This window comes from Capra hircus, chromosome 1 (assembly GCF_001704415.2).
Source record: "Capra hircus breed San Clemente chromosome 1, ASM170441v1, whole genome shotgun sequence".
Taxonomy (NCBI): Eukaryota; Metazoa; Chordata; class Mammalia; order Artiodactyla; family Bovidae; genus Capra; species Capra hircus.
In genome coordinates this window covers 105,874,160-105,893,732 of record NC_030808.1, presented here as the reverse complement: position 1 = coordinate 105,893,732, position 19,573 = coordinate 105,874,160, and the positions used below count along the sequence as shown (strand labels likewise).

Here is a 19,573-nt window from a genome sequence, read left to right as displayed (position 1 = left end):
ATAGCTATGTTTCCCTGAAATACCATGGTGTTTTACACACATATATCTTTATATAATCTTAAATGGTTTAACTGAGCTTAACTCAACTCGAATCTTTTAGGGAAAGAAATATATTAGAATATATAACAAAACTTGCAGCTGCATAAATGATCCTTAAAATCTTATAAAGGACACTATTATATGCAATTTTAACCAATATGGATAATTTCTCAATTAAAATAAGATGGGCTTACCTGTAGAATTTCACATGAGACTAAAGTACCAGCTGAAGTGTTTTGTTTTCCATATTTCATGCTTTAATTACAAGATTTGCCATGAACTACTGAACAGAAGAACAGAAAAAGAATATATTTCAGTCATAACTTAACAACATTGGGCATGATAACATCTAAAATTAATGTTCTGCAAATTTATGGTTGCAGGGGAAGAGGAGGGATAGTTGGGGAGTTTGGGATCAACATGTACACACTGCTATATTTAAACTGGATAAGCAACAAGCACCTATTCCTGTAAGGAACACTCTGCTCAATGGTATGTGACAGCCTGGATGGGAGAGGAGTTTGGGGGAGAATGGATTCATGTATATGTATGTCTGAGTCCCTTTGCTGTTCACCTGAAACTATCACAACATAGTTAATCAGCTACATCCCCAAACAAAATAAAATGTTTAAAAAATTCATAAAATTAATGCTCTATACCTATTATCAACATTATTTTCATTTCTGTTAAAGCTTTGATCCTCTCTTCTTTCTCCTTGCTCTCAAATCACTTCATGCATCTCATCTGGATTTATATTTGGCCACTGTCTTGATCACTACAAACAAAGCTAGTGGAGGTGATGGAATTCCAGCTGCTGCTGCTACTGCTAATTCGCTTCAGCCGTGTCCAACTCTGTGCGACCCCATAGACGGCAGCCCACCAGGCTCCCCCGTCTCTGGGATCCTCCAGGCAAGAACACTGGAGTGGTTTGCTATTTCCTTCTCCAATGCATGAAAGTGAAAAGTGAAAGTGAAGACGCTCAGCCATGTTCGACTCTTAGCGACCCACCAGGCTCCTCCATCCATGGGATTTTCCAGGCAAGAGTATTGGAGTGGGTTGCCATTGCCTTCTCCAGCTGAGCTACTTCAAAATCCTAAAAGACAATATTGTGAAAGTGCTGCACTCGATATACCAGCACTCAAAATTTAGGAAACTTAGCAGTGGCAACAAGACTCAGTTTTCATTCCAATCCCAGAGAAGGGCAATGCCAAAGAATGTTCAAACTACCACAAAATTGCACTCATCTCACATGCTAGCAAAGTAATTCTCAAAATCCTCCAAGCTAGGCTTTAACAGTACGTGAACCACAAACTTCCAGATGTTCAAGATGGATTTAGAAAAGATAGAGGAACCAGAGATCAAATTGCCAACATCCACTGGATCATAGAAAAGGCAAGAGAATTCCAGAAAAACATCTACTTCTGCTTCACTGACTATGCTAAAGCCTTTGACTGTGTGGATCACAACAAACTGTGGAAAATTCTGAAAGAGATGGAAATACCAGACCACCTTACCTGCCTCCTAAGAAACCTGTATGCAGGTCAGGAAGCAACAATTAGAACTGTATATGGAAAAATGGACTGGTTCCAAGTCGGAAAAGGGGTACATGAAGGCTGATTGTTGTCAACCTACTTATTTAACTTATATGCAGAGTACATCATGCAAAATGTTGGGCTAGATGAAGCACAAGCTGGAATCAAGATAACCGGGAGAAATATCCATAACCTTAGATATGCAGATGACACCACCCTTATGCAGAAAGCGAAGAGAAACTAAACAGTCCCTTGATGAAAGCAAAAGAGGAGCGTGAAAAAGCTGGTTTACAACTCAACATTCAAAAAACAAATATCATGGCATCTGGTCCCATCACTTCATGGCAAATAGATGGGGAAACAATGGAAACAGTGACAGACTTTCTTTTCCTGGGCTCCAGAATCACTGCAGATGGTGATTGCAGCCATGAAATTAAAAGATGGTTACTCCTTGGAGGAAAAGCTATGACAAACCTAGACAGCATATTAAAAAGCAGAGACATTACTTTGCCAACAAAGGTCCATCTAGTCAAAGCAATGGTTTTTCCAGTGGTCATGTATGGATGTGAGAGTTGGACTGTGAAGAAGGCTGAACAGTGAGGAACTGATGCTTTTAAACTGTGGTATTGGAGAGTCGCTTGGAATGCAAGATCAAGCCAGTAAATTCTAAAGGAAATCAGTACCGAATATTCACCAGAAGGACTGATGCTGAATCTGAAGCTCCAATACTTTGGCCACCTGATAGAAGAGCGGACTCATTGGAAAAGACCTTGCTGCTGGGAAAAATTGAAGGCAGGAGGAGAAGGGGATGACGGAGGATGAGATGGTTGGACAGCATCACCGACTTGATGGACACTGAGTTTGAGCAAGCTCTGGGAGATGGTGAAGGACAGGGAAGTCTGGCATGCTGCGATCCATGGGATCACAGAGTCTGACTCCACTGAGCAACTGAACTGTCTAGATAACAGGCTTTACTTTCAGGACTGAAATTACCCAACAACCATTGGTTTGAATGAACTTTCTGTTTAGGAGAAAAAAAGAGTCTTAGACTTTTATCTCTAAATAGTAAATAGTCCCTCTCTCTACACTGATACAAGTTCAACGTATGCTTTTATCAGGCATCAACACATTTTGAGAGCAAAAACTCAGCTCCCTACCTCTGTTTGAGCCGCCTGGGGAAAAAAAGGGTCAAAACACAAAGCCGTTCCCAGCTGAGGACTGCAAACTCAAATTTTCCTTAACTCTAAATACAGAAAGAAAAAAAAAGAAAACAACTTGTGGCTGACAAAGCAGCCACCTCCTAAACGCTAGAGAGGAAAGAAAACCATCTCTGCTTTGCAAATTTCCCTCCTAGAAAAGCAGTGAGAAGTGGGAGAAAGAAGGACTACGTAATGCTACTCCTGCTTCCTGCTGGTATCATTACTTACTGCTTGAAAAAGTGAGGCTCCATTACACCTTCAAGGTTTCCTTTAAAATGACTTGTAGGCTTGCTAAGACCGCCTCTTAAAAATCACATAGCCCCAGCCCCTTGAGGTTTCCTCCTCCCTCTGGCCAATTCGCCCGCCCATCCTTCTTAGGTCCATATTCTTCCCAATCCCTCCCCAGGAGGGACAACCCTCCCACAATTCTGCTCCTGGGCCCTTCCCCAGAGTCTGGGCGATGAATTACCCCAGGCCGGCTGGGGAATCCGACACCGAAACACCGTCCCGCCTCCTCCCCCGCCGACTGGGCCAACGAGCCACCGGCTGCTCCTAGAATGTGCCACCGGAGCGGCCCAAGGCGACGGGCTGGGGTGGGTTGCGCCCTGGGGCGGGTCAGGGAGGACAGCGGGCTCCTTCTAGCTTCGGCCTGGCCCCACCACGCAGCCCGGCGCTCCGCGATGTCGCCCACAGCCCCACGGGGCCCCGTCTCCCGCGCTCACCCGGTGGGGCAGCTGAACGTCGCGGAGGCCAGAGCCCCAGGGCCCGGCTGATTGCGGTTCCACCCCAGCCGCGCTCCGGGAGAGGGCCTGAGGAGTAGGCGGCACCGCCCTGCCCGCCTCCCGGCCGAGCCGCCCCGGCCCGGGTTGTCCCTGAAGAGGGCGCGGCGCGGAAGGAGCGGGCCCTAGGGCCACGCCCGCCACCCAGCCCGCCACCCAGCCCGGGGAGTGGGGGCGGTGAGGTGGGCTCTCCAAGGCTTCCGCACGTGCCTAGAGCCCGTGCCCACACTTACCTCCCGCGCAGGGCGCGCACCCTGCTCCGACGCGGGCGGGCGGCGGACTGTCCCTCCCTGCGCGCACACACAGCCTCCCGCAGCCACACGCACAGCCGGCCGCGCGCAGACCACGCGCCGCGCCCGGGAGCCCCTCGCTAGCTCGCTCGTACGCACGCGCGGGCCCCGAACCCAGCTGGAGGGCTCCGCGGTGGTCCGGGCGCGCGCTCTGAATCCTCGCCGTCAGTTTGCATGTCACGCACCGGGGTGCTAGGTAGGCAATTTACAGTTGCGCCTAGCCGGGGTGAGTCGATGTAGTGGCCGACTTCGGGAAGGATTTCGATTTAAGACGCGCTCCTATTTGTTCTCCTAGCCCTATTTTCAAGTTGCGTAAATGCCCGGCCTCGAGGCAATCAGGGAGGAATTTACTTATTGCACTCCGCACAGAGGTAGGAAGGAAAGAAGAAACCTTGGAGAGTTCTTTTGCTCTTGCGTAAGAAATGCGCGTTTTCCTTTTAGAGACTATAGAAAACGGAGGGTGGGGATACGTCGGGGTTGCAACGGTCCAGGGTGTGAACGTAAGTCCCTGGCGTCTCGCGCTCTGGTGAAATGCCTCTCGGTACTCTTCCTTTGCCCTAGAGAATTCAGAGGAAGTGTGTCCCACCAAACTGCTGCTCCCTGGGAGGAATGGAGAGGCTTTGAGGCGCGGGAGCTGAGTGTGTTTTTGAGGCGCGCCTCTGGTTGTACCGGTCTCTGGATAGAGGTTGTTGAATTAATCCAGGAATAGTATTTCCTCTCCTCTCTCGGCACCCCTGACGTAGTGCCATCTGAAAACTGCTTCCCATTCTGTCGTACCGGTGGCTGCACCATCGCGGTGTGAAAAGCTGGAAGAATAGTTCAATGAACGCCCATGTCCATTCCTCCAAGAAATGAGTAACTTAACATTTTGCTTTCTTTCTATGCTGTCTGTCTCTTGCCTAAATAAAGACAAAGACATTCTCCAGTGCAACCACATTAGAAACTAAATCACATCTAAGAAACTTGGTAATTTGATATCACCTAATATCTAGCCCATATGCAAATTTCTACAGTTGTCAAAAACGTTTTGTCTTGGTTTTATGGAGAAATAGCCCCATAAAGAGTCATGCATGCCTTTGTTATTATGGTTGTCTGTTTTATTGGAGAATAAATAGAAAATAAACCCTCTACCTGTTTTTGTGGTATTATGTTTTTGAAGAGTGTGCGCCAATTATTTAACCAGAGGATTCTTCCTTAATTTGTCTGACTTTGTTTTCCTCCTGATGTCATCTAATTTTTTCTCTGAAAAATTAGACACCACTCTGCCTGTAAGCTTGAGGAAAGGTTGAGAGGTTTGATTGTTGTTGTTCAGTCACGAAGTCATGTCCTACTCTTTGCTGCCCCATGGACTGCAGAACGACAGGCTTCCCTGTCCTTCACTATCTCCTGGAGTTTGCGCAAAGTCATGTCCATTGAGTCGATGATGCCATCCAACCATCTCATCCTCTGCTGCCCCCTTCTCCCTCTGCCCTCAATCTTTCCCAGCATCAGGGTCTTTTCCAGTGAGTTAGCTCTTTGAATCAGGTGGCCAAAGTATTGGAGCTTCAGTATCAGTCCTTCTGATGAATATTCAGGGTTGATTTCTTTTAGGACTGACTGGTTTGATCTTCTTACTGTCAAGGGACTCTTAAGAGTCTTCTCTAGCGCCACAGTTTGAGAGCATCAATTCTTTGGTTTGATTAGATGACAAGAACCCTTCTAAGATGGCACACTTTATGAGGTGCTCTTATTATTGTTTTCCTTCTGGAAGAACATTTTAAATATTAAGCACCTGTTATTTTTATATGCATAATATTAAATTGTACCAGTATGAGTGTTCACTGAAATCTGAAGTGTTCTCCAGATTCTCTGTTAAAGTCCACTTACTCTTTTGTAGTTAATGAGTGATCAGTGGAGTGGGGACTTTGGAAATGTTTGGAGGAGAAGGTCCTAGATCCCTGCAAGGAGAACATAGGTTACAAATCTGTTCACCTAGGCAGATGGATTAATCATTTGGATTATTCTGGTACCTCCTACTTCAGATCACCTAATGTTAGAAGCCTCATTGAATTACATACTCACTTCATTCAAAGAACAGTAAAATTCTGTACTTGGTGGAGGTTGAGCCACCTTAGAGTTCTTTTGGATGTGTGTGTGCATGCTAAGTTGCTTTAGTTGTGTCCAACTCTTTGCACCCCATGGACTGTAACTCTCCAGGCTCCTCTCTCCATGGGATTCTCCAGGCAAGAATACTGGAGTGGGTTGCCATTTTCTTCTCAGGGGATCTTCCCCAGCCAGGGATTGAACCCATATCTCTTGTCTCCTGCATTAGCAGGCAGGTTCTTTGCCACTAGCGCCACCTAGGAAGCCCATTCTTATGGATAATTCAAGGGAAAGGCTACCCACTACAGTATTCTTGCCTGGAGAATTCCATGGACTGTATAGGCCATGGGGTAGCAAAGAGTTGGACATGACTGAGTGACTTTCATTCGCTCACTGGTAAAAAATAGTGATACTTTCTACAAGATCTTGTGGTGTATGTTTTAAGAAGACTTGATAAAATCCAGGGGAAGTTTCCTGAGCAAACCTGAACTAAACTCCCAGTTCCATTCCAATAACAGAAACAAATCTCAAGAGTATATAATATATATATATGTAGTCTCAGTCTGTGGCTCATATCATAAATAGCCAGGAGTGTGGGCTCATCCATTTATGCTCATAAGCTCCACTGGGTGAGATCTATGTCAAGTTTACACTGTATAACAATGGCCACTTCAACAATTTTTAGTAAGTCAGTCTAAGTCAGTGGATCATATCAATGGTTTTTGTTTGCATCAGCAAATGAGTGTCTGCTCATCCCTTTGCCAGTTGATCTGAATTTTATCAGAGTCAGCTTTCTAAGAGTCCAAGGCAGAAGCTGGCCTTGGGGCTTCTCTGGTAGCTCAGTGGTAAAGAATCTGCTGCCAATGCAGGAGACACAGTTTAGATCCCTGGGTCGGAAAGATCCCACAGGCCTTGGAGCAACTAAGCCTGTGGGCCGCATCTATTGAGCCTGTGGTCTAGAACCTAGGAACCGCAACTACTGAAGCCCATGAGCCCTAGAGCCTGTGCTCCACAACAAGAGAAGCCGCTGTGATGGGAATCCGTCTGTGTGCTGCAATGGAGAGTTATCCCTGCTTGCTGCAACTAGAGAAAAGGCCGTGCGGGAATGAAGACGGAGCACAACCAAAAACAAATAAAAAAGAAGCTAGCCTTGAAAGTTATGTAACATCATTTTTGGTAACATTTTATTGATCAATAGCAAGCATAGGACTGTTCAAGATTCAAGGAGAGAAAAAAAAAAACACAAAACGATTCAAGGGGAGGGGATCAGACAGGGCATAAACAACAGGAGATGAGGCTCATTGTGGGGGTGGGGAGGGAACATATTTGGAAAAGGAGCTACCGCAGTGCTCTCAGCCAAATGCAAACTTAAATGTGTAGTCTTGATCATAGTGGTCCTTTGCTTAAAATCAGGTGGGGCTGGATCATCTATTTAATTTCAAACCTAGTCGTAACCGGGGCTTCCCTGGTGGCTCAGTTGGTGAAGAATCTGCCTGTAATGCAGGAGACGTGGGTTCAGTCCCTGGGTTGGGAAGATCCCCTGGAGAATGGAATGGCAACCCACTCCAGTATTCTTGCCTAGAAAATACCATGGACAGAGGAGCCTTGTGGGCTACAGTCCATGGAGTCACAAACAGTTGGACACGACTGGGCAACTAAGCACACACTCACACTAGTCATAAGCACCCATTCCCAACTGTGATCTACACATTTTCATGAACACTGTAGATATAGGGCCATATTTCTTTTTGTTTACAGATTCTTTGGTTCAACTGCTTTTCCTTTATCAAAGTGGGTTTTTTCCCCTACAGAAGAGGAAAGAATAGGGATGTGAAATATACACTTAAAAATTATTTATGGTGATTTGAGTTGGACATAGGAGTTAAAAATTGGTGTATGACAGAATTATTTTTGGATAGTAGCAGTGTAGGTCCAAGCACTGGCCTTGGCTGACACTCTGTAAATATTCAGATTGGAAGCTATGGTTATGATTCTTTTCCTGGCTCCAGCCCTGGCAGGTAGTTGTGCCCTTTGCAAAGTGTAAAGTGATTGCTGCCAGCTGGTGCCTTTACCATAGCCATTCTTCACCTCACCTTGGCTGACAGTTCACCTCACCAAGTAAAGAAAGCCCATTGGTAACAAAACTAGAAAGACTCCATTGCAAATAAAGTAATACATTGAAAAAAAATCAACCTCTGTATTTGGAAGGATGCTTTAGGACACTCATACTGTATCTTACAAATTCTCTATTTTTATTTTTGAAAAGTTATATTCCAATTCCTGTTTTTAAAATGTTTTGAATGTCCCATGAATAATGAGTGGGTATATGTGCTCATAGATGACAAAACTTCCCCAGGATGTGAAACAGAGCCGTGGACAGCAGACTAGGGGGAAGAAATCCTCCCAAGTGAAATAAGTGACAAGAATGGTTGCAAAACCTTCAAAAGATTATTTCCTTCAAGGCAGTTTCCTATTTCTTTGTGTAGCATTTATTCAGCGTGTGATTCAGTTATCTATTGCGTCCCATTAGATGGGGAAACGGGAAACAGTGGAAACAGTGGCTGACTTTATTTTTTGGGGCTCCAAAATCACTACAGATGGTGACTGCAGCCATGAAATTAAAAGACGATTACTCCTTGGAAGGAAAGTTATGACCAACCTAGATAGCATAATAAAAAGCAGAGACATTACTTTGTCAACAAATGTCCGTCTAGTCAAGGCTATGGTTATTCCAGTGGTCATGTATGGATGTGAGAGTTAGACTATAAAGAAAGCTGAGCACTGAAGAATTGATGCTTTTGAACTGTGGTGTTGGAGAAGACTCTTGAGAGTCCCTTGGACTACAAGGAGATCCAACCAGTCCATCCTAAAGGAGATGAGTCCTGGCTCTTCATTGGAAGGACTGATGTTGAAGCTGAAACTCAAATACTTTGGTCACCTGATGTGAAGAGCTGAATCATTTGAAAAGACCCTGATGTTGGGAAAGATTGACGGTGGGAGGAGAAGGGGACGGCGGAGGATGGGATGATTGGATAGCATCACCGACTCGATGGACATAAGTTTGAATAAACTCCGAGAGTTGGTGATGGACAGGGAGACCTGGCGTGCTGTGGTTTATGGGTTTATTCTTTATGCAAAGAATCAGACACGACTGAGCAAGTGAACTGAACTGATTGCATCCCATATACTGAAAATATCCATTTAATATTCCTCACAATTCTTAGGGTTGGTTGCTAGACTCCTCTGTGGTTTTATCTGGGTTTACTCACTTAGTTATGTTCAGGAGTCAGCAAAAGTTTCTGCAAAGGGTGGTAGATTGTGCACATTTTTGCTTTTGTTTCTGTCTCATTGGCCTTCCCTGGTGGCCCAAACAGTAAAACGTCTGCCCGCAATGTGGGAGACCTGGGTTTGATCCCTGGGTCTGGAAGATTCTCTGGAGAAAGAAGTGGCAACCCTCTCCAGTATTCTTGCCTGGGAAATCCCATGGACAGAGGAGCCTGGCAGACTACAGTCCATGGGGTCTGCAAAGAGTTGGACACAACTGAATGACTTTCACTTCACTTCATATTCTTCTATTAATTATTAATTTTTTTACAAGCCTTTAAAAAGCAAAAGTTATTCTTAGCACATAGAAACAGGCTGAGGGCCGTGTTTGTACTAATAGTTTGCCAACCCCTGAACTGGAGAGTCAGCTAAGCTGAAAGTCCAAGGTGTCTTCAGTAGGTGTCTGGCAGTTGGTGATGCCATCCACTGCTGGCCATGATTCTTCTGGAGAATCTTCAGGGCTTCTCATCCTCCATGTGCTCCATTCTCAGTCTGTGGGCAGCACCCAAGAGTATGAAGGTGGAAGTGGCCAGAGTTAAGGCATAGCTGGGAAGTCACACAGGATCACACATGCCACATTCTGTAGATCAGAAGAGACCATGAGGCCAACCCGGATTGAAGGGATGGGCTACTAGGTTCCCTGCCAGCGGGAACATCTGTGGATATTGCGGCCACAGCTAGCTAAACTGACTGGAAGATTTCTACTGTCCCCACCACCTTGGGAGATGGAAGGCTGATGCTGACACCTTGACATTAGATTGACTCTCAGAGCTTTATTCAGATAACTTCAGATTAAGTCATAAAACTGTGGATTTGTAACCTCTGATGGCAGCTACTGCTCTTAAGCTCTTGTTTGCCCTTATCACCCCAGCCTGTTTCGAATTCTGTGAGCATTCACGCATTTTCCCTTGTACCAGTTTACAGATGTCTCTGCTAGGAGATACCAGCTCCGTGAAGGAAGGACCACACCCCACCACCCTGCCTTACTGTGACAAATCTTCAATAGAAAATACGAAATTTAATTAAATAACCTAACCGAGGTTTAACATCAGGTTATTTGCTTACCTTGCAAAAGCAAAACTAATTTAAGAGTCTTACACTGCCTCCAAATTCTGAAAGAACATCATGTATCAAAGAGTCACGTTTCACACCTGAATACCATCTAATCAGATGGTTAAGCTTCCTAACAGTTTTTCAAACATATAATTAAGTGTTAGGAAGCAGTATGCTTAATGACAAATTTGAACTAGCAACCACCTTTAAGGACATATTACATTTTAACTTTAAATGTGTCTGCAGATGAATATCAAAAAGTAAGAGCAGTTTATAATATATAGGCTGTGTATGTTCCAAGGCAGAACTAATTCTGGAGAGGGTATCTAATCTGCAGTAAATGCTGCTACTAATTACTCAGTTGAATTTTTTAATATGTGTTTTCTCCAAGATCTCATTGTAACTCCACTTGTCTTCTCCCACTTGATGGAAAGCTTTGACAATTTATTATGTTTAGAAGCAAGTGGGGTGTATTTCTAATTGATGATATGTTATCCGATATTTCTTACTTGACTGTCCACATTTTTCATTCTCTTTGGCATTTTCCTCAGTGTTTCCTGTCTTACTGAACTAGATGGATGGTGCTGCTTTTGTGCAAACGCAGGCAGTTTTCACTCCCCTGCTGCTTCTTTCCATCAGACCACAGATACATACAGGACTGATGCTAGATAACATGTCTATGGAACCTAAACATGAACAAAGTATATTCACATATACTCTGTCTGTTGATTATTAATACATCAGTCCTGTGGGATGATGCTACCACCACCTCATTTGGCAGGTGGGGAGACTGGTGGACAAATATTCTAGAATATTTCAAATTGAATGTGTTCAAGTCAACCTCAGTACCTTCCCATAAAACCTGTTTATTCTCCTAGCTTCCAAATTCGGTTAAAGCAGCCTCGTTTATCAGGCTTCCAAGTTTGATCCTTAATTCTTCTCTCTTCATTACTCCCCAAGGACAACCACCAAGACCCTGTGGATTCTCTTTCTCTCTGAGACCTGACCTTCTGATCCCTCCCTTGCTCCCCAGAAAACCTCATTTTTCACCTGGGTTTGGGTCAGAGCTTTCTGTCTGTTCCTCTGACTTCTGAGTTGCCCATCCAATCCTTTTCATTACTATGAGGACTGTCTTCCTTAAACTCACATCTTTCCATGCACTTCTGGCTTTAAATGGGTCAGTGGCTCCCCACAGGGCACAGTCTAAAGGGTTACAAAGCTCTTTAGTCTGGCTCAGTTGGCAAACTCCTGCTGTTCTTGTTCCTGCTCTCAGTCCATTTTGATGCACCTGTCTTTGTACCCACCTCCCCATCAGAATGCACTTTCACTCCCTGATTCCCTGTACCCCAGAGCCACACCACCTGACTCCCCTAAGGCTCACAACTTCTATAGTAGTACTTCTCAAATCTAACTCCGGCAAGAGTCTAGAACTGTGCCATCTAATAGAACTATTTGTTGTGGTTGTTCAGTCACTCAGTCATGCTGGACTTTTTGCAACCCCACGGACTGCAGCACACCAAGCTTCCCTGTCCTTCACTGTCTCCTGGAGTTACTCAAACTCATGAACATTGAGTTGATGATGCCATCAACCATCTCATCCTCTGTTGAACTATCTGTGATGATAAAAATGCTCTCTGCTTTCCAGTAACATAGGCACTAATCAATCATTAGTAACTACTGGGCCATGCAGTGTAGCTAATGACACTGAGGAACTGGATTTTTATTTTACATACTTTAAGTAGCCACCATATTGAATAATACCCTTCTGTATGAATCCCTACCTGTATTGAATAATACAGATCTGTATGAGTCCCTTTTCATCTGTTAAAACTCAGTTCAAACATGGTTCAGCCTGAAGACCAGCTACATAATTTGTGGAGCCCAGTGCAAAATGAAATACAGGACCGTTTGTGAAAAAATTATTAAGACTTTCAAAACAATAACAGCAGAACATTATACAAAACACAGTGCCCTTCTAAGCGCAGGGCCCTGTGTGACTACGCAGTTTCCAGGCCCATGCAAATAGCCCTGTTTAGACCTGTAGAAAAATTCACAAAGGATGTGAGGGAGTAATTTACAGAAGAGGAAATCTGCTGCTGCTGCTGCTAAGTCGCTTCAGTCGTGTCCAACTCTGTGTGACCCCATAGATGGCAGCCCACCAGGCTCTGCCATCCCTGGGATTCTCCAGGCAAGAACACTGGAGTGGGTTGCCATTTCCTTCTCCAATGCATGAAAGTGAAAACTGAAAGTGAAGTTGCTCAGTCGTGTCCGACTGTTAGCGACCCCATGGACTGCAGCCTACCAAGCCCCTCTGTCCATGGAATTTTCCAGGCAAGGGTACTGGAGTGGGGTGCCATTGCCTTCTCCAAAGAGGAAATCTACAAGGCCAGTAAATATCTGAAAAGATGTACATTTTCCTAGGAACCAGGGAAATGCAAATTAAAGCCACAATGAGATATAATTTCATACTTACTTATTGTCAGAAATTTGAAAGTTCAATAATATTGATAATAATAAGTTGTCAGGATGTAATCACTGCTGATGATTATATAAATCACTTCTCTAGTAAAACTGAAAATGTGCATATCCTGTAATCCAGTGGTTCTACTCTTAAGTGTCCTCCCTGGAGAAACTTGCACGTGTGCATGAGAAGGTGTGTACAACAATGTTTATGGTAGCTTTCTTTTAACTGAAAGGCATTTGAAGCAAACTAATATGCACAAATGGGAGGAATGATAAATAAATGTAGCATGCTTTAGGAAGAATTTCATGTAATAAATTAAAATGAATGAATTAGAGCTATTTTTCTCAGTTTGGATAAATTTAAAATATATAGTGTTAATCAGAGAAAGGAAGTTCCAGAAAGGTGCTTTTTATGGATATGTTTTACAAATGTGAAAATCGTAGTTATAATTGTTTGTAAATATATATGTGTATTATAAATATATACCTTATATAATAAAACATGCAAAACCAAACACAGGACTGATTACCTCTAATGAGGGGTAAGGGGTCAGAGACTAGGGTGACAGAGGGCAGTTCACTGAACCTACAGTGATTTATTTCTTAAAAATAAATGACTTAAAGGCACACAAAGAAAATAATGCAGGTAATATTAGAAGGCATGAATGAATTGCTATATGACGTAAGAAAGAGAAAACTCCAAAAAATATGATTCAAAATTAAGAACCAATAAAAGATACATAAATGCATTTATATATGTTTTAAAAAACACTTTTCATTAGGAAAAAACTATGAGCAAGTGAAAACTCCTGACAACTTGGAGAAAATATTTGTAATGTCTATCATTAAAGAGCAAATATTTTCCCCAAAGGTATTTTCAATTTGTATATGTGCTGGTGAAGTGAGCACAGTTTTAAACATTTTCAAATGTATAGCAAATCTGAAAAACTTTTGTGGAGAACATGTACCACCTAGATTCTGCCATCAGTGGTTTACTATACTTGCTTTATCACTTATATAATTTCTCTCTATCCATCTGTCAATCCATAAATAAATTGCAAACATCAATACATAGATGCACGTATATTACTAACAATTCTACTAGGTATATATATAAAATAATTGAAAGCAAGGATTTGAACCGATATCAGTTACCTAATGCTCATAGCAGCGTTATTCACAATAGATGAAAGATGGAAACAACCCCAGTGTCTATCAGTGGATATATAAATAAGCAAAGTGAGGTATATGCGTACTATGAAATATGATTCAACCATAGAAAGGAATGAAGTTCTAATACATGCTGCAGCATGGCGGAGCCTTGAGGATATACTGTTAAGTGAAATAGACTAGACACGGATGTACCGATACTTTAAGATTCCACTTACATGGAATACGTGTCTAAAATACTCAGATACGAAGAGACAAAAGGTAGAACAGAGGTTACCAGGGATGAGGGAAAGGAGTGAGGAGTTATTATTTAATAAGTATAGAGCTTCAGCTTTATGAAAGTTGTATAGATGGACAGTGGCGATGATTGCACAGTAGTGTGAATATACTTAATGCCACTGAACTGTACACTTAAAAGTGGTTAAAAAGATAAAACATGTATATTTTACCACAATGAAAAATGTTTTAAAAAATAAAAAATAAGTTAAAAAAAGAGAAAGAAATGCTAATGAAAACAACACTGAGATGTAATTTCTCACCCATTAGATTGATAGGAGTCTGAGTTTGATCCTATGAAGCTGTGAGGAAACAGGCCTTCTTATTGCTAGTGGCAGGGCAAAAAAAGAAAACATAGTATAACCCCTCTGGTGGCAAGTTTGGCAATGTCTTGAAAAATAACATGAGCACTTACCCTTTGACCCAACATTCACTCACCTTTAGGAATATCTCCTGTAGAAATCCTTGCAAAAATATAAAATTGTTATAAATTGTTGGAGTAGGCATAGAGCTAATTATGGTGGCATTATTTGCTATAGTAGGAAAAAAACCCTTAAGAACTAGAAACAATCCAAATGTTCAGAGATAGGGAAGTGGTTTAGTAAGCTCTGGGGCATCCAAATAGTGAAGAACCATACAACCATAAAAAGGAATGAGGAAGACCTGCGTGTACTGGTATAGAACTATGACTAGGTGATTGTTGAGTGAATTAAAGCAAATTGCTTTGCTTAGACAGTGTTTCACCAATACTTTCACTTAGACAGTGTTTATTTTATGCTACCTTTTGTGTGAGAAATGGTGGAAAAGAAACATTTGTTATATTTTTCAAGAAATAACAATGAGTGTATGTCAAAAACTAATAAAAATGGTTTCCTAGATTGTGAAAGAGGGTGCAGGATGAAGGGGCAAGGAGAGCAGAAAAAGTTCTATGGGTGCATTTTGTTGCTTGGGAACCATTTAAAGTGAAAATGAAAATTACTCAGTCCTGTCGGCCTCTTTGAGACCCCATGTCCATGGAATTCTCCAGGCCAGAATACTGGAGTGAGTAGCCTTTCCCTTCTCCAGGGGATCTTCCCAACCCAGGGATTGAACCCAGGTCTCCTGCATTGCAGGCAGATTCTTTACCAGCTGTTTATATAATTCAAAGACAGGGGGGAAAAAAATCCTTAACAAATTGGAAACAAATGAACCTAACCATATGTCAATTTTGGCCATAGCTTCGTAAAGAAAATAATCCCTTATTTAAAATGTAGGACTTCCCTGGTGGTCCAGTGGTACCATGTTCCTATTGTAACACTAACAGCGACATGATGTAAGAAAAAAAAGGAACTCAAGTAAATACTTGTGTTAATGCTATTAGAAACTGAGATATGCACAGTAAAAGAGTACAAGTGTAAAACTTTAAAAGTTAAGTGAAAACAAGATAATGACTGCAGTGGATCGAAATGTCAAATATAAATAAATCTGAGTTCATGATAATGCTTTAAAAATGCACTAGTTATTTTAATTACCATAGTCCTTCACCTCCCTAAGGAAGCAATTTTTGTGGTTAAACTCTTCTTACTTACTTAATTTAAACCTCTACTTCCTTATGGCTTCTTTTTGAATACAAATAAACTAAAGAAAAGTTTTAAATATATTTCCCATTACAAAAGTTAAAAAACAAAATCACGCTGGTTACCTAGTGCCATTTGTAGCAGCATGAATGGACCTAGAGATTGTCATACTGAGTGAAGTAAGTCAGACACAGGAAGACAAATATGATACCACTAATATGTGGAATCTAAAAAAAAGGTACAAATGAACCTATTTACAAAACAGAAGTACAGTTATGGATGTAGAAAACAAACATATAGTTACCAGGGGATAAGGGGGGAGGGATAAATTGGGAGATTGGGATTGATATATACACATTACTATATATAAAATACATAATTAACATATATAGTTATCTGCTTTCCCTGTATATAGCACAGGGAACTCTACTCAATACTCTGTAGTGGCCTATATGGAAAAAGAACCTTAAAAAAAAAAAAAGAGTGGATATATGTATAACTGATTCACTTTGCTGCACACCTAAAATACAACATTGTAAATCAACTATACTCCAATAAAACAGACACACACACTGGTTACCATTGGAGGTTACTAGGTTACTAAGTCACTATTCTAAACATTGATGAATAAGGAAAAAACATCAAGGATCCTACCTTTCTTATATAAACGTAATAATTAATGAGGAAAAGTCATTTTTTGTACATGAATTTCAGCTAATGAATAAAGAAGCAATGGTAGAATAGCCTACCACCATTTTGCAGCCTCTAATGAAATAAAGGGGAGCTTCTCAAGTGGTGCTAGTCATAAAGAACTTGCCTACCGATGCAGGAGATGTAAGAGACATGGCTTCGATCCCTGGGTGGGGAAGATCCCCTGGACAAAGGCATGGCAACCCACTCCAGTATGCTTGCCTGGAGAATCTCATGGACAGAAGGTCACGAAGAGTCAGGTATGACTGAAGCAACTTCGCAGCAGAAGGAAGCTAGCACCTAAGGCTACCAAAAATATTAGGTAAAATGTTGATAGGGAACTTTAAAATGGAGAAAAGTGGCTAACATCACTAAAACCTGATGATCACCTTTAGCAGCAATAAAACTGGAAAAGCTGGTAATGTGGGCCTCATGGTAAAATGTAATGTGAAGCACATAACACCATCAGCGAAGAATTCTTGGATAAAAATCTAATCATCCTTCTAGATCTAAGTCAATTTTATAGACTTAATTAGGAATATAGGGGATAGAGGAACAACGAAAGCAGCAATAGGAGGGAAATCAATAGCCTAAAATCCATCAATAAAAATGGAAGAATGTAAATGAATAAACTAAAATTTCAAGTCCAAACCTGGATAGAGAATAGTAAAATAAAACAAAGGAAGCAGGGAGAAAAAACAAAAAAGCAAGGAGAAGAAAATAATAAAGAATAAAAAGCAGAGAAATTAATTATTAGACTAGGAAAAATAAACGAATTTATAAATAAGTCTTTGGGGAAAATAACATAAGTATTTCTGTGAAAAAATCCAATCATGATAAAAGGGAGAAAATATACAAAACAAGAAATGACAAGATACAAGCTCTGAAACAGAAGAAAATGTTAAACATTTAAGAGACTGCTTTGTACAACTTCAAGCACATGCACTTGAAAACCTGGTTGAAATAACTGATTCCACAGAAAAATTAAAATTTCCAAAATTTTCCCTAATAAGGATGAAGCTTAAACAAATTAGTTTTCATAGAAGAAATACATGCCCTACATGCCCATCTATATAAAACTAGTTGAATAAAGGATGATACATCCAAATAATGGACTACTACTAAGGTCTGTCTAGTCAAGGCTATGGTTTTTCCAGTAGTCATGTATGGATGTGAGAGTTGGACTGTGAAGAAGGCTGAGCGCCGAAGAATTGATGCTTTTGAAGTGTCGTGTTGGAGAAGACTCTTGAGAGTCCCTTGGACTGCAAGGAGATCCAACCAGTGCATTCTGAAGGAGATCAGCCCTGGGATTTCTTTGGAAGGAATGATGCTAAAGCTGAAACTCCAGTACTTTGGCCACCTCATGCGAAGAGTTGACTCATTGGAAAAGACTTTGATGCTGGGAGGGATTGGTTAGATAGTAATAGTTATACTATCTTGAGTTTAAAAAGAATCTATGAGTCCATAGCTACTCAAAAAACTAAATATAGAACTACCATATGATCCAGCAATTCCAATCCTGGGTATATATCTGACAAAAACAAAAACACTAATTCAAAAAAATACATATATCCCAGTTCATAGCAGCATTATTTACAATCACCAAGATATGGAAGCAATCTGAGTGTCTATCAACAGATGACTGGATAAAAAAGATGCTATATATATATATATAATAATATATATTTGACATATATATTATCATATATTCTATGACTATGGAATACTATTCAACCATAAAAGAGAACATTTTGCCATTTGCAGTAGCATGATGGACTTGGGTATATCTTTCCTTTGCTCCTTTGCCTGTTACTCCAGGTATCTCTTGACATGAGCCATGAACTTCCAGATGTTCAAGCTGGATTTAGAAAAGGCAGAAGAAACAGAGATCAAATTGCCAACATCCACTGGATCATTGAAAAAACAAGAGAGTGCCAGAAAAACAACTACTTCTGCTTTATTGACTATGCCAAAGCCTTTGACAGTGTGGATCACAATAAACTGTGGAAAATTCTGAAAGAGATGGGAATAACAGACACCTTACCTGCCTCCTGAGAAATCTGTATGCAGGTTAAGAAGCAACAGTTAGAATCAGACATGGAACAACACACTGGTTCCAAATTGGGAAAGGAGTATATCAAGGCTGTATATTGTCACCCTGCTTATTTAACTTATATGCAGAGTACATCACATGAAATGCCAGGCTGAATGAAGCACAAGCTGGAATCAAGATTGCCAGGAGAATTATCAATAACCTCAGATATGCAAATGACACCACCCTTATGGCAGAAAGTGAAGAACTGAAGAGCTTCTTGATGAAAGTGAAAGAGGAGAGTGAAAAAGTTGGCTTAAAACTCAACATTCAGAAAACTAAGATCATGGCATCCAGTCCCATCACTTCATGGCAAATAGGGAAAAAATGGAAACAGTGAGAGACTTTATTTTGGGGGGCTCCAAAATCACTGCAGATGGTGACTGCAGCCATGAAATTAAAAAAGACACTTGTACCTTGGAAGAAAAGCTATGACCAAGCTAGATAGCATATTAAAAAGCAGAGACATTACTTTGCCAACAAAGGTCTGTCTAGTCAAAGCTATGGTTTTTCCAGTAGCCATGTACAGATGTGAGAGTTGCATCATAAGGAAAGCTGAGTGCTGAAGAATTGATGCTTTTGAACCATGGTGTTGGAGAAGACTCTTGAGAGTCCCTCAGGCTGCAAAGAGATCAAACCAGTCAATCCTCAAGGAAATCAGTCCTGAATATTCATTGGAAGGACTGATGCTAAAGCTGAAGCTCCAATACTTTGGCCATCTGATGAGAAGAACTAGCTAATTGGAAAATAACCTGATGCTGGGAAAGATTGAAGACAGGAGGAGAAGGGGACGACAGAGAATGAGATCATTAGATGGCATCACCGAGTCGATAGACATGAGTTTGAGCAAGCTCCAGGAGTCGGTGATGGACAGGGGAGCCAGGAGTGCTGCAGGCCATGGGGTTACAAAGAGTTGGGCACAACTGAGCGACTGAACTGAACTGAACTGATGGACTTGGAGGGCATTATGGTAAGTAAAATAAGTCAGACAGAGAAAGACAAATACTGTATGATATGCCTTATATGTG

General features: G+C 41.5%; 1 protein-coding gene across 6 annotated transcripts in view; it reads right to left on the bottom strand.

The window, feature by feature from the left end:
• The window catches only part of B3GALNT1 (beta-1,3-N-acetylgalactosaminyltransferase 1 (globoside blood group)), a 33,026-nt gene extending 28,504 nt beyond the window's left edge, over positions 1–4,522 (bottom strand). For 3 of the 6 annotated variants that reach the window (XM_005675375.3, XM_018048182.1, XM_018048202.1), the window contains exons 1-2: positions 3,783–4,522; positions 234–322 (exon numbers count right to left, since the gene is read on the bottom strand). The gene's annotated coding sequence lies outside the window, so the exon portion shown is untranslated. The other 3 variants (XM_013964981.2, XM_018048190.1, XM_018048210.1) reach the window with 3 other exon arrangements.